The 13,764-nt window shown below is 51.0% G+C and overlaps 1 long non-coding RNA gene across 2 annotated transcripts in view; it reads left to right on the forward strand.

The window, feature by feature from the left end:
- LOC137216229 (uncharacterized) overlaps positions 1–13,764 on the forward strand; it is a 214,220-nt gene that overhangs the window by 157,862 nt on the left and 42,594 nt on the right. The window contains exons 4-6 of one of the 2 annotated variants that reach the window (XR_010939644.1): positions 1,267–1,493; positions 4,819–4,930; positions 5,527–5,912. This is a non-coding gene — a long non-coding RNA (uncharacterized lncRNA). Of the gene's footprint in view, positions 1–1,266; positions 1,494–4,818; positions 4,931–5,526; positions 5,913–13,764 lie in introns of those variants that run through there. The other variant, XR_010939643.1, reaches the window with a different exon arrangement.

Here is a 13,764-nt window from a genome sequence, read left to right on the forward strand (position 1 = left end):
ACGTGACGGCCACCGCGGCCGGGAGAAGACAGGAGAGGCGGATGTCACTGAGCCTGTGCTTGGAGGTCACGTCGTTCCTAGTGAGAGAAACAAGACCTGCTCGCACCTCTAGGAAACAATAGGAGGGCATTTTAAGAACAAAGGCTTAATCAGACTTGGGTCAAATCCTTGAAAGTTCTGGGGCGTGGGAGATGATTAGGTGATAGGATGGTCAGACAGAAAGGTGTCTGAATGTGGATGGAGACCAAAGCCATCCTGGGAGACTGGACAGGTCTTGTGTGTGTGGTTGGTGGTGCCGTGGCAGGGACAGAGGGTAGCGGAGCATCTCCGAATGTCGGCATCAGCAGAAGCCAAGGTTGGGAGACGGAAGGCGCCTGGCGTGCGTGTGTCCGGCGGGCAGGTCTTTGACCGCGGGCCAGGGCTTCGCGCCCAGGGGCGACCGTGGCTGCCGTGAAGATGCTCGGCAGCGCTTCCCGTTTCTATGCATAGATGCCATGCGTTGGCTTTCCTTTCCTGTCGACCTTCCAGTCAGTCCTAAATTTGGTTCCCGTTCTCTGCGTCCCCCTGCCTGCCAGTGCCACCGTGCTCTCCGCCAAGCTGTGACACTTCCCCAAGCACCGCCTGTGCGTTTTTAAAGGCTGAGCCACAATGTGGGGTTCAGCTGCTCCTGCCACCCTCCCTTTGTGTACATGTGTGTGAGAGAGAGAGTGTATTTTTGGCCTTAAAGCCTCATTAAAAAGAAGAAGAAAGGAGACTGCCAGGGCCCAGGTCTGAGAGGCAATTTGCGGAGCTTAAGAAGCTGCCCTATTGTCCCCACAGCAGGTGACACTTGGATGGAGGCAGATCCATCAGTCAGTTAGCTCCCCTCCGAGAGCAGCTCCAACACTCGGGTCGGGGTGCGGCGGGGGACTAAGGTGTCTCCCACCCTGTCCCCTGCTTGGGAGAAGACAGGGCCCCAGGCCACCTCTCCAGGGTCCCCTCTCCCTTCCCTTTGGGTGGCCTTGCCCTGCAGAGCCTTGGGAAGTGTGGTGCTCGTGTTTTCCTCTTCCTGCGCTGTCCCCCTCCCGGCAGCCAGACCTGCTGGGGTCACCGCTGGATGGGGATCACGAACGGATGCCCAGGCCAAGCTGAACCTGGGACTTGCCCCCAAGGGTCCACGTGTCCCGAATATGCTCCTTGTAGCCCCTCTGCTACCTGCCCCAGCTCTTCACTCCTAGAGACTTTGGTCCTAAAATAAATCTCCTTCTCCATGTTTGCCCTGTGCAGGAGTCCCTCGCTGCATTTTGTCGACTATGGGTGTGTACGTATGTACGTACGTAAGTATAAATGAAAGAATGAAAAAAGAAAGAAAGGAAAGAAAGCAGGAAGAAAGAAAGAGAGAAAAGGAAGAAAGAAAGGCAGAAAGAAAGAAAGAAGGAAAGAAAGGAAGGAAGAAAGAAAGAAGAGAAAGGAAGGAAGAAAGGAAGAAAAGAGAGAATCAAATAGAATCAAAGGTAAGGTGTTTGCTTTCAATACCTACCACCAAAATACCAACCCCTCTGCCCCTGCCAACAAAAACATTCATCTCTTCACCTCTTTTCCCCACTGGTCACTTGTGGGGAGCAGGGGGTAGGGCTCTGCCCTACCTCCTGAGTGTTTAATAAGCCATCAGGCATCAATACTCACTGGGGATTGTCATAGTCTCGGGGCAGCCGGTGGGAGCTGAGTCTGATGAGGCTGTGGGAGGAGAAGAGGAGGAAACTGGGGAGACTTGATGGGGAGGCCATGAGCTGTCAAGGGGCCCTGGACACTGGCCTTCCAAGTGACAGAAGGGAAAGCAGGAGGACACGGGAGGACTCAGAGGAGGAGATGGGTCATTGAAGTCCAGTGCGGCCAAGCCTCCAACTCTGGACCTGCTTCCCTGCCTCTTTCCACACTTGTTCTCATGCAACAGACTTGGGCCGGGGCCCGCGGGGCGAGAGGGCAGAGTTTTGGGCAGGGCCCTGATCCTGCTGGGACCAGCCGAGCTGTCAGCAGGGCGAGTCCCATATCCCCATGTTGGGAGGATAAGGTGGCTCGTCTTCCCAAGGCGAGGCTGAGCATGTCTTACTCTGTGCTGTGGTTGCCTGACCTCCTGCTGGAATTCCTGACCCTGGTTTGGAGCTGCCCTGTCTGCAGCGCATCGTGACAGGATCCCTCACCCTGTACACTGGCTTGAAATGTGGTGAAATAAATGTCATAATTTTAAGACTCTAAGTGTCAACAGTCCCCAACAGACGAGGGTTCGATTTATGATTTTTGGACTTTATGATGGTACCTAGTAATACATATTTAGTAGAAACCGTACTTCAAATTTTGATCTTTTCCCTGCCTAACAATACCCTGTATCTTTTCTTGCGTTACTGGGCTATGACAGCCACACCATCTCGGGGGTAAACAGCCAACACACATACAACCATTCTGCACCCGGATGACCAGATGTTTTTCACTTTCAGTACGATAGTCAATCAATGACATGAGATATCCAACACTGTATTCTACAATAGGCTTTGTGTTAGATGCTTTTGTCCAGGCTAATGGAAGTGTTCTGTTTAAGTCAGGCTAGGCTAACTCATGATGTTTGGTAGGCTAGGTGGATTAAATACATTTTCAATTTATGGTATTTTCAACTGGCAATGGGTTGACTGGGATGTAACCCCATCGTAAGTCGAGGAAGGTCTGTAGTGAAATGTCGTATCTAGCCATTGAACTGATCCAGAATCAAGTGAAAGAATATTCATGGAGCGTTGGACATGGTGATGCCCGTCATGAGACTATGAATGGGAATAACAGTGGTACTACTGATAGATATTGTTCATTGAGTGCCTTTTAAGTGCCTGGCACGCTCTTGTATAATCCTGACAATAACCCTTTATCGCCAACTGACAGTTAAGGAAATAGAGGTTGAGTAGCTTGCCCAGGGCTATATAACTTGTGAAGAGGCAAAGCTGGGGTTCAGACTCAGCTCCAGGGCCAGACTCCAAAGCCAGGAAATATGTGAGCATAGGAACGAAGTCAGTAGAGAAAGGTGCAGAATCAGATGATCAGACCTGTGGTCCCGCCTATACATCAATAGGAGGCGGTAAGGAAAGAAGGTCCATGAAAGCTCCAGGGGTGACCGAAGTTTCTGGAAGGAGTTGAGACCTACTCTGGATTTAGGTAAGTAGAGGATTAAGGTGTGTGAGTGAGCATGGGGTGTGAGAGTCAGTGAGGAGAACAGGAAAAGAGGATGGGGGGTTGGTTTAGGAAGACACCAGGAGCCGAGGCAGCACATTAATGTGGTTTAATGCTAGCGTCCCCACCCTTTCTCTGCATGAATTTGGGAAAATCAATAAACCCCTCTAAGCCCGGTTGCTCGTCAGTAAAGCAGGGATAACGTTGGTAAGGACTGTGAGATAATTCACGCAAAGTATTCAACGTCTGGCACAGGCTAAATGCTTCATAAACGTCGTCTGTAGTTGAAAATGTTCTTCGTCACTTGATCAACTCCTCGGTTTTTGTGTTATCTTAACTCTTCCCCATTCTTTAGGGTCCTCCGGCCACAGAGTCATCAAGTCCAGTTGATTCTCTCTTCATAATATTTGTTCTTTCTTTTCTTTTCTCATGGCCATGACCCTATTCTAGGTCACTGTCATGACATGTCCAACATACGGCAACAGATTCCTGCTGGCTTCCTACCTTCAGTCTTTCTCCACACCAGTCGACCTGGTATTTAATACCAGATTGTTCCCCCAAACCACTGCTCTCTCTGGCTTCCTTTCCAGCTCAGAACACTCCAGTGACTCACTCTCGCCTTTTGCTATTCAATCCAGACTTCTTAGCTGAATCACCTACTTTTCCATTTATTTGCCTGTTTCTCAATATGGTTGCTCTTATTGTCTCATAAGCATGCTAGGATTTTTCTTGTCAATGAGCCTTCATTCCTGTTTCCTCCTCCGGGCATATAGCAAGTTCCCTACATACGAAATCTTAAGTTGCAAAATTTCAAAGACGTGAACATGTGTTTGCATATTCAGTCACGTAAGTTAGTTCATGTGTCTGGAGTACATTGTCACGTGCATGCATCTTCTACAAGTGGTTGTGCTTTTGTGTACTTTACTGTACAGCACTGTATAGAGTACAGTACGCAGTATCTTTATTCTAAGCCCAGGATGTCCTAAAGCAACAGTAAAAGCATCGGCATATAGCCGATTGTGTGAGTTGGGTACCTAGGCTAACTTTGCTGGACTTACGAACAAATTGGACTTAGGAGCACACTCTTGGAACTGAACTCGTTCGTATGTAGGGGACTTACTCTATCCCTCTTCCTCTCCTCATAGCCAAGCGCTCATCTTCCAACCTGGCTCCTTTGAAGGCCAGCTCCTGACCAGTCGAGCTCCTGAGATCTCTGTCTTTGGGGGACATCTTTTGCACTCTCCCAGTGCCTTGCTTATGTGGCCAGAAGCTCATAATACACACTCACGAGAAATGGACAGTTTCCCCAGATGGGCTGTAAATCCTCCAGGGAAGGCCATTTCCCTTCCTCTTCTATCCCCTGTGGCTCCCAGCACAGGGCAGGGCTGAGCCTAGACAAGGCACTCCATACATTTAAAAATTAATTTTGTTGAAGAAAGGCAGTAGTGAGAATGCTGATGATGAAGAATAGAAGGTAGGAGAGAAAAGCCTCTTTTCTAGCAAAGTTGGGTGATTTTTGTGATGCAGCAGGAGCTGTGGCTTAGAGTGGCCGGTCACTCATACCCCTGGAAACCAGTCGTTTCTTTCTCTTGTGTGTCGCCCTGGACCATCCTTATTTTTTTCCAGCTTTGCTTTCTGCCCTGGAAGCTGCTCTCTGCCCACATCTCCTCTCCCGGGATTCCTGGTAGAGCTCAAAGCCTTCGCAGAAGGCAAGCTGGGATGGGATTGGCGCTTAGATGTAAGTCCTCTATCGCATACCCCACCCAGGGCCCCACTGGTGGTTCACCATTGGTTGGGAGTGTTTGTTTAATGTCTGAGCAGATGAGTCTAGAGTGTATGAATGAAGAATTGCACATATTGGAATACAGTGTAAACCCTTTCACAATAATATGTGGCCATTTGCTGTATCCTGAATGACAATAACAGCAATAATGGGGATAATCTGATGGGAAAAGCAGAGCGGGATGGATGATGGGTGGGACACCAGGGAACCTATTCTCCGCCCAGGGACTTGGGGTTCAAGCCAGGCTTTCCATTTTTCTCGGTTTGTGCTCCGTACCCAGCTGGCAAGACGCCTCCCTCTGATTCAAAGAGGGGAGAAGAATCCCTCACCCAGGGCTCTTGGGGACGTCAGACTGCTCCTTACGCAACAGCCTCCTAATGAGTTAAGTGTAAATGAATCAGAAGCAGATGGATTGGATTGTTCTGGAAATACACCCGAGGTTTAAAAATTAAGGGAAAAAGCATTTGGCAAAAGGCATTTTGGGGTTTGCCAAGACCCAGAACATTTGAAAAACAGTTCAAGATTTCTTTTGCTTTTTCTTTTCTCCTTAGTTGTGAAACCCACTATGCTGCCTACAGGTGGTAGAAGGAGACGGCCCCCTTCTTCAGACTGATGTTCCTCTTGCCGTGGGGGTGATGGACCCCGGACAGGAGGCAGTGGCTACCGAAGCAGGGCCTGACTGTGTCCAGGGGCAAGGCCCCGCGCCCGCCTCTGTTGGCAGGGGAAGGAGGGCCCTTGGGCTTGCAGCTCCCAGCCTGGGCCTCGCCCTCCGTCCGGGCCTGCTCTGGGCTGCTCTCTATGGCGTGCAATGTGCCTGCTGCCTTTCTAAGACTTGACTCACCTTGTCCAAACATGGGGAAGCTCATTACATAAGGGAAACGGTCTCCAATTTGCTAGGCGAGAAATTCTGGAAGTTAGCAAACGCTAATCCAATAAAATATAAAGTGAAATGTTTATTCTAGAAAAAACCCTTCAAACAATTTTTTTTTATTAGTCACATTTGGCACGGTTGAGCCTTTCCCTGGAGGGACCATCTTGCTGAGGGAAAAGGGAAACAAAGCAACGATCTCAGAGGAAAACTCAACCCAGCAGTTTCTAAATCTGCAACTGGCTGGCTGTGTGATTGCACACAAGACAGCAAATCTCTCCATGTTTTGGTTGCCCAATAACCATCTTGCAAGGGTTTCTTTGATTAAAGGCAAATATATGAATCAAATAGGTCGGGGGATGATTCACGCTGATAACGAATCCTAATGTTCCAGGAGCATTAGGTCTTTGGTGTAATCAACACACGGGAGGGACACTTAGCAAATTCTAGCAAAGTTGTCCCCCGTCCCTCTTTCCCCCAGACACCTACCTGTGAAGCCTGACTCACCTGCACGCCTCTCAGAATTCTGTGCCTTGAAAGCGTTGTGACCTTGGCCCTTCCCCAGGTGGGACGGTGGGAGACACTGGGAGACAGTGGCTCTGTGACCTGGGGTCCTACCCCAAGATTTCTAATTACGTTTCGGGGTCACCCACGTCCAAGAAGAGCTGTCGTCGTGTATGGGCTCTGCCACAACCCTGCCTGGAAAAAGCAATACTGGAGTTTCTCTCTGGTCTTGCTGCTGCTCTCACCCCCCACTTCTAACTGAGGCCCGGGGCTTTGGCGTGGTGAGAGGCTGGGAGCTGCAGGTCAGGCTGTGGGTGGGTGCTGTTGGCAGAGTGCAGGCAGAGCACGACTGAATTCCGTCCTTCCTCAGAGCCCCACCCAACCTGTCTTTCCATCCGTTTGTTCATTTACCTCCTCATCAGCTGTGTGGGTGCTGGTTCGTAGCCTGACCTCCAGCAAAGATAGGTCTGTTCGCCCCCGTCCACGTTGACAATGACAATCGGCCATTGCATAAGTGGTTACCATTTACAAAGAGCTTTCACATATATAATCTTGCCTCCTCTCAAAAACCCACAGCAAATGCAGGGGCCCTCAGATCATCTGGTCACCATCTCATGACAGAGGGGACGTTCTTCCCAGGGTCCCACAGCCACGCAGAGGCCAGGCTTGGTTTAGAGCCTCTTCACTCCCCAGGCTTGTACTTGAACTCACCTTGTTCTTGATCAGATCTATTTTGTTCTGTGTCCTCCTGTTTACATTACCCCACGTGGACTGTAAACTCCTCTGGGACAGGGGTCATGTTTGGTACGTCTCCATAGCTCGCATGGAGAGAGGCTGAGCAGCGTATGCGGAATCTGCTTAACAAACATCCAATGAACAGTAAAAAGTATTGAACTGGGTAGGACTAGATCACGGCGAACAGATTGGCATTGCGTTGCCTGATCTGAAAGAGCTGCTCCGGGTCTCTGGGAGCCTCCCTGATGGTCACGTGCTCTCCACCCTCACCCCCTTTAGTCCTGACACAGACTCCCTGACACCAGCTGTAGCATTATTACCCTTATTATCACCACTCTCGCAGAGCCAGCTCCCAGCGTGGGCCAAGACATAGGAAAGAAGGTGGGAGCTTCTAGATATCGTTCCAGCCAAGGGAATACGAGGCAGAAGCCCCGGCATTGGAGGGCGGAAGCAGCCCATGTGGGGAGAGAGGGGACAGACCACGTGGTCTTTGAGCTGGAGCCTGGCCCTACCCCGAAGTGCTGGGTGACCTCAGCCCCGCTGCCTCTGGCTGAACGTGAGAACAAAGGTCCTCTCTGTCCTGCCTCCTTGCTTCTTAACTATATGAGTGAGAGGGCAAATGAGATCCCATTTTGAACTCCCAGGAGGAAAGGCAGTAGTAATAACAACGATTATGTAGAGGGTCTGGCTTGTTGAGGCTGCCTTCAAACAGAAACTAGCTCACCCCCCAGGGCAGGTGGAGGCCACCCCTAGGAGCTGGGAGCCATTCTGGCTTTGGGGGTGCGGGAGGTACGGGGAAGGGCAGAGAACGCGGCAAGGGGTTCTCTTTCAGACTCATCACCGTCCTTGGAATTCCTAGGTGTGTGGGAATGCTGGTCAGGCCTCCTGCCTCCCCGGAGTTTCTTCCTCTCAGGGGAGAATTCAGGCTTCCCCATTTCTGACATGATGATTCAGAGCAAAAGTGGACTTGTCAGAGACAGGAAGGAAAGATAAGATAAAAATAAAAAGTTAGCCAGACTTATAAGTTTTTCTGGCCTTAGTTCCCCCTCTTCCTACCGCACAGCATTCACATTCTAGAAAATCAAAATCCCACAGCAAAGCCAGGAAAGGAGGGCAAGGCCACAGGCTCCAGGTCAAGGCCGGAGGGCAGTGGAAGAAGTGATTCAGAGCCCGGGGATGGAGGAGACCGCGGCGGCCAGGATGCAGGGCTCCGGGCGGGGCGTCAGCCTCAGTGCTGCTCGCGCACCCGCCCCCATCCACCCCAGAGGCAGGCAGCCGGGAGCCATGTGATCGATGGGCCCCAGCTTGAATGGAAAGTCCAGATTCCAGGGACACACAGCTTAAGAGGCAGGAGGAAACCCACCTCTCACATCTGCAACAAAATTAAACTAAATACATAAAATTTGTTAGTTTACAAATAGAACTGTTACTTGTTTCTCGGGGTATTAACAATCTCCTTTTTTTGATTAAGAGAATGTATTTTTAATTAAAAATTTTTTTTTCTGGTAATGCCCGTGAAAGACGTTTGTTTCAGTTACCAGCATTTCTGCAGAACTAATGTGGGTGGATTGTGACAGATATAATTTCTCCATCCTACAGTTTCATCAGCTTGAGTTCTGTTAAACTATACCCGCTGGGCTTAGCTCCTTTTAAAGTTTCCGCTTTGACAGGTAGATTTATTAGTCTTGAAATTTGTACAAATCAGATGTCACTCGTGGCAACTTGTCAAAATGTCAGTCTGGCGAGGCGGCATGAAAGGCTTTCTGGAGAGGGAGACAGCGGTGAGGCAGGCTTTAAAGAGCTCCAGCGCGAGCTGAGGAAGGAATGGGGCCGTGGCAGCTTCTTGATCCTGAGGCTTTACTTTATTGAATATCTCGGGCTGGACAGCGGACGGGCCGTCCGATCCCGGGTCTCTGAGACATCAAGGCTGACAGCCCCCGAATCATGGCTCCTGTCTGTTGCAATGTCAAGTTTCTTTGCTTGTTATGTTCACTTAGTGGGAGAAGGCCAGGGGTGCCGGTGTGGGGAAGGAGAGGGAATCCAGGTCTTTTGGTTTCCAAGAATGCTGGCTGGGTCCGGGTTGATGGAGGGGTGTTCCGGGGTGGGCTCCCCTGGCCAGAGCTCAGCGCAGCATCCCGGCTCATCAACCGAGATTCGAGTTCCACTGGGGAGAGGATGCAGCAGGAGGGAGGGGAAGGTCTCAGGTGGGAACTACAGGAGGGGACAACCCCGGCACAGCCGCAGGGGACCCAGGGCCTCCCTTTCCCAGTCTGCTGGCTTCCCACACTGACTTGGTCCCGATCACTTAATCAAAGATCCCACACTCTGGTCACCTCCATCATTATCTTAGTTTGACACAGAGGGAAATGTTATTAATAGTCAGAAACTTATCTGAATATTTTTCCCCTGGGGCAGTGGGCAGGAGTGCTGTAGAAAGAACTCAGCCAGGGAGTCCGGTGGACCGGACATTCAGGGCTCTGAGAAGGTGCCCTCTTGAGGTGAAGGCCAGGGGTGGGGAAGGAGAGTGAATCCAGGTCTTTTGGTTTCCAAGGATGCAGGGCTCGTGCTCCTGCAGTGGAAATATAATTCTGGTGGAGGAAGCTCTTACTGGACGATTGCACTGTTTGCCCATCTGTTGGTCCGTGTGTCTGCCCCGGGATGTCGGAAGACACCCAAGAGAGCTGCAGAGCTCAGTATTCCTACCACCTCTCTCTCCCATTCACCAAGAGGTTCAGGTGGGCTTGACACTGATGTCTTCAGAGACATAGGGCAGCTCTGAGACCCACACCGGATAACTGGGTCTTCCCTTACTCCCAAGCAGCGGGCTGGGGAACTGCCAGGCTGACGTCCTCAGCGTCACCTTCCCATCCACCCCCACCCTTTCTGGTCCCTTGTCTGCCTCTGAACTGTGCCGTCTCAGCCTCAGGCCAGGCACGACTTGATTTGAGAAGTGTGAAGTGTGCTCTCTCCCGCCCCATCCCCCGCCTTCTCATTTCTTTGCCTGTTGAATTATTGAAGGCCTTTTTCCTTCGTGAGTTCCCAGAAACTCCTGCTCCAATGCAAATGCCTCTTTGAGGGAGGAGACACCTCCTTACTGTGGATGAGGTGACAACACTGCTGAAAGCAAGGAAGTATTCTGTGGGGGCCAAGATCGGGGAAGAGGAAGCATGGAGACCCAAGGGGACCTGCCCAGCTCGTGATATTTTTGAGAGGCCGACCTGCCTGATGCATCCCTGTCCCGTTTCCAGAGCGGGGAGCCAGACTTTTTAAAGAGAGACAGGCAGGCCAGGTAAGGGGAGGCCGGCAGGGAGCCCCGAGGACCCTTCCCGGCCTCTCACCTGTCTTGCTCTCTAGTGAAGGGAAGGGGACTTCCACTTGCCCCTCTGTCCCCTCAACAGCACAGGTATTTGTCAGTGACTGAGTCCTTCTCTGTCAGCAGCGTGGAGTCCGAGGCGTCAGGAGGGGGATTTTCCTCTCGCTGGGCCCAGGAAGGTGTCGGTGTTCTTGCTGAAAAGGACAAGAATCGAGTCCACCGTTTATCTTTTCTCGTTGGTGCCTGGCACGCTGAGGAACTGAGATTATCCCAGGTGAAAAATCTCAGACATTAAGAGGCATGACAATGATCACAGTCGTGACGATATAATAACAGGGGTAGTTATCCTAATAATCCCGTAGGATGTATAGCCTGTCTTTCAAAGCACTCAAAACACTCTCGCGTCTGTGATCTCACATCCTCACAGCCTGCTTCTGGGGGAGAGATGGAGTGGAAGAGGCTCTTGCAGCTACGTGGGGAAACCGAGGCACCTAGCTCATGCCGTTCACTCTGGGCCCTTTAACTCAGCCACGTGACTCCTGGAAAAATGAATCTTTATGTTCGCTATCGCCCAATTATTTTGAGCTGCCATCCTGTCCCTGAGAGCGGAACACACACACACATACATCTGTGGCTTCCAACCCCCAAATGGGCCATTACTGAGAAGCGCTTCAGTTTACAGAGTTGAAAGACTTAATCGCCAGCCTCCACCCCAGCCCTCTTTTCTCCAGTGCTGTGCGCCGGTTCCCTCATCAAAAGGGAACAGGGAAGAGGCAGATCTGAGGGTTTTCACAGGGGAAAACTCTTTAAAAGAATCGCTCTGTGTCATAGTGCAGGGTGGCTTCCTTTCATGTGGCAAATGCATTGTGGCAGCTCCCCGCTCCACATCAGATAGATCATTACAGTGGGGACGGGTGGGATGGGGGGAGTCTTCCCAGCCCCTCCTCCCAGGGCAGCTCGGCCCGTCACAGGGAGGTGGGCTGGGGTCACTTTCAAAGGGCGAGCGTGGGGTCCTGAGGGGCTAATGAGTGGAGAACAGAGAAAAAGCGGTGGGTGCTCGTCGCTCGCGGGAGTCCTGTGATCCTCCGTAGTCAACGTGTCTCTGCTTGGTAATTTTAGGGCAGGCAGCAGGGAGAGAGAACGCGGGGTGGGGGGAAAGATGAGAAGGCGGGGAAAGGCAGGGGAGAAGAAGGAAAAAAAAAAAACACCCCACCAGCCTGTCTGGCGTTAGTTCAGAAAGCTCTCCAACTCACACATCTGGTTCTTATATTTCAAAGTTAATTAGTCATATTGAGGCTGTCTGAAGATAAATTTATCATCCAGAAAAAACACAAACAGTTTGAAAAATGAAAGGAAGTGGGGTGACATGGCTTGACGTTTAAATAAATCATTTTAACATGATTAAAAAACTTGTCCTGTCTGACACCCAGCACTTGGGTACTTTGTAAAGAATTTTTGACAAAGACAAGTCCCTGTTTGGTGTACGAAAGCCCTTGCCATTCAATTACTCAGAATAATCTTTGGCCAGTTACTTTTCTGAGCGACTTCTGGTGTGTGTGCCGGGCAGCCACGGCTGGGCCCTACTTTCTGGGGTGGTGGTAGGAAGCGTGGGGTAGCCAGTGGTTATTCCAGTTGAAACAAAACAAAACAAAACAACTCAGACGTGAAGCGGTGGGGTAACTGGAGAGCTTTTCTTTGGAGAGGAGTGAGGGTAAAGTGAAGGCTTAATCCGGGCCTCTCTGATGGCTGTCGGGTTTGAGCCGGAAATCCTTGCCCGGCCCAAAGACGAAAGATCCTCTTCAAATGTCTAGGCAGAGACTTCCAAGAACCAGATGTGTCCTGTTTCTTACACCTCCCAGGGCTCCGCTGATGGTTTCTGTGACAATGGAATTAGGAATCGGGGCTGTCTCTGGCCTGGCTGTAGGAAGCAGCGGCCAGATGGGGGTGGTAACAGTCTAAATTGTGGTGAGTCTGCTGGTTGGTTTGTTGGAGGAGCAGGTGTAGGTGAGCTGGAGTCTGTACAAGCTGAGACACACCACCGTCCTCCTGTTCTTCCCACCCTGCCCCAGCTGTGCCGGTGAACCCTGTGTACTCAGTAAAGGTCACTGGTTCCTGTTCTCCCGAATGACGGACAGCCCTTCCCAACCCAGCTCAGCAGTGGGGACAGACATCTGGAGTGGTGGTGGTAGAGTCCCTGGTGGCATATGTGGGTATTTCTAAATGTGATGGAAGGGAGGGGGCATATCCCAGGGCCTCCCCCAAATCTGTCCAAGGTAAATTGGCTCTTGGGAGATTTCGACGCTCCTTTTCATTTGTCCCTTGGTCGCGTGCTCCGTGCAGTTCAGGAGTGATATAATACAACATGAACGTTCTCTCCTATTAGCAATTTGGTCTCATCGGTTTTGTTAATGGGATAACAAGAGGTGCCGGTTATGGTGCAAAAGTCTCATCATGTTGGTAATTTTCACTGTAACATGTTAGCGATCTGTCACTATTTGTTTCCAGTAATACTGGCAAGAGTCTGCTTACATCAGGGTCTGGAAGGTTCTCTCCACACTCCCAGACTGTTCTTTCTTTCTCTGGCTAGGTAGCTTCCCTCCTCTGATCTGTCTCTGTCCCTCTCACTGCGCCTTTGTTTCTGTCTTCCTGGTACCACCTCCCTCCCCTCTGATAACCGATGACAATGTATGTTTCGGAGGGAAACGCTGTCCCAGGGCAGCCCCTGCAAGGATAGAATTCCAGACCTGGAGGCCCCAAACGATCATAATCCCCATCCTTTCCTCTGTCAGATGGAGAAATTGAGGCCCAGAGAGGAGAAATAAGTTGTCCAAAATATCACCGTCAGTTTATCACAGTCAGAGCAAGGCCAGGCCTACGACCCTGGTTTCAGGATTTCAAATCATGATGCCTTTTACTATGTGATGGACAGTGTCATACGAAAAATCAGTCAACCCCAGAAACCAACTTTCTTGCACATGGGAAACTCATTCCAGTGAAGTTAAGGTCACGGAGAGGAAAAAGTCTCCTTTGCCCTCATAACGGGGCTTTTCTCATCTTGATCAGGATGGGACCTCAAACCACGTAGTTTTCTGACGTGAGTCATCCTACCAGCTGAGATGCCCCAGTCTCAGTGTCCCCCACTCTAAAATCAGGAAGGGAAGGCTCTCCTTAGCGAATCCTGGCCATCAGCTGGGTGGATGAAGCTTCCGGTCCCAGCGCCGGTCACCAGTGGTCCAACACAGAAGCCCTGGCCACAGATAGCCTTTCCTATGCCGGGTGAGATGCTCCTGCCTACCTCCGGGCCCTGCAGCCCTGCTGCAGCTCTCAGAGACCTTCACCTTGCCCTTGTGCGTCAGCTGGGGAGGGCAG

The sequence above is a fragment of the Pseudorca crassidens genome, chromosome 21 (genome assembly GCF_039906515.1).
Source record: "Pseudorca crassidens isolate mPseCra1 chromosome 21, mPseCra1.hap1, whole genome shotgun sequence".
NCBI classification, from domain to species: Eukaryota; Metazoa; Chordata; class Mammalia; order Artiodactyla; family Delphinidae; genus Pseudorca; species Pseudorca crassidens.